The following is a 1,804-nucleotide window of genomic DNA, read 5'->3' as shown; positions in this document are numbered from 1 at the left end:
AAGTAATCGTGTCTATGTTTAGAACGTGTTTGCTCTATGACCAGTGGGCAGAGTTGATCTCCTCACTGAGTAAACTCGTTTTACTCACCCCTTTCTCTTTTCCCTTCTTCAGGTCAGGAGAGAAATGTGAATAGCTACGCAAGTTTGTACTTCTTTTTGGTGTATTTTGGGAGTTGGGTGTAACAATTGGTATCAGAGCTAGGTTAAAGCCAAGTCAGTTCTGACCCGGAAGGCTAACTTTTTAAAATGATTTTTTTTTTAAAGAAACACCTTTTTTAATAGCATTTTAAAAAGGGGATTTGTACTTTCTAAAAAAAAAAAAAAAAAAGACCAAAAGAAGTCGACTTGCGTTTAGAATTGTTTCAGTAAAGTTTTTGTTTGTGTGGGGGTTCTGAATTTTGATCTTATGTAAGCAGAGAATGGCACCAAACAGAAGAGGAAGACGTCTTGCAAACCCCATAGAACACCAAGTTGGTGAGCAAGGTCAGCCGCCAATTGGAGAGAATCATGTTGCCGCTCATACAGAAGAGATTGCTGAAACTCGTGCACAGATGCAAGAGCTCCGGAACATGATGCGAGAGATTTTTGATCGACCTGTTTATGCACCTCGCCAGCCACCACCTGCACCCCTAGTTTCTCCGCCTAATCCACTAGCAGGATTTCAGTTTTCTTATTTTGAGACAATGAAGCTCATGGGTACTATGGGCACGGAGTACTTTAATGGTGGCAATGATCAAGTTCGGGCTGACGATTGGAGGCAGACGTTAGAGAGAAATCTCATGTCAGCTAGATGTCCAGTGGAGTTTAAAAAAGATCTTGCAGTGCATTACTTACGTGGAGATGCAGACAATTGGTAGAGGAATGTTGGGAGGAGCTTACATGTCGGTTATGTGCCTACTTGGGAGGATTTCAGAGAGGAGTTCAATAAGAAGTATTTTCCTCAAGAAGCTATGGTCCAGCTGGAATGTGAGTTTTTGGAGCTTCGTCAGGGCAGAATAACGGTCAGAGAGTATGATGCTGAGTTCACTCCTCTAAGGAGGTTTATTGGAAGAGAGTATGGAGAGCAGGAACTAATTCGTAGATTTATGAGAGGACTAAGAGCTAATATTCAAAATCGGTGTTCTATTCGAGGATGTACTAGCATGGTTGAGCTAGTAGAGCAAGATGCTACAATTGAAAGAGGAATTGAGGAGGAAGCTGAGCACCTCATAAGAATTAATGAGGGGGTAACTAAGGAAGAAAAATCTCATAAGCTTATTTGGGATAACAATGACTCAGGCCTAGGCCGAAACTGTCTCCCAAAGTTTGTGACGTGTGGCAGACAGCATGGTGGAACATGTTGGGAGGCCACAGGGGCGTGCATTAGGTGTGGGGGGACTGATCATTTGGTCAAGAACTGCCCCATCGGAAATGGAGACTGTAGGAGGTGTGGTAAGCAAGGCCACTACGCACGAGAGTGTACTATGCTTGAAAGAGGGGAGCATCAAGGAAACCAAAATCGGGGAAACCTTCCACCACCTCCGAAGAGGGAAGCTTTAGGGCCTGGAGTGTTTGCTACATCAAATCAGGGTGTCGCCCCAAACGTTTCCCTAGAACATGACTAGGTTAAAAACTAAAGTTTAAAAGCAGAAGATTTAAGCTCATTAGAGGCAGGCTTTAAGCTTTCTTTTCTTTTTCTTTTGCGGTTTCTTCTTTTTGGGACTATATGTTTAGGGTTCTTACTCCATTTATTTATTGAATTTCTATGAAGTTGATTTACTGCTTTAAGTGGTTTTGAGACCGTATGTTTTATTCGATTCTTTAA

General features: G+C 42.3%; 1 pseudogene; it reads left to right on the top strand.

Moving 5' to 3' along the window:
* Window positions 1–419: 419 nt before the first annotated feature.
* Window positions 420–1,604, top strand: LOC147925446 (uncharacterized; annotated as a pseudogene).
* The last annotated feature ends 200 nt before the right edge of the window (window positions 1,605–1,804 follow it).

The sequence above is a fragment of the Camelina sativa genome, chromosome 16, assembly GCF_030686135.1.
Source record: "Camelina sativa cultivar CO46 ecotype springtype chromosome 16, ASM3068613v1".
Lineage (NCBI taxonomy): Eukaryota > Viridiplantae > Streptophyta > Magnoliopsida > Brassicales > Brassicaceae > Camelina > Camelina sativa.
Note: the sequence above shows the minus strand (reverse complement) of the source record. Positions and strands in the feature narration are given on the sequence as shown.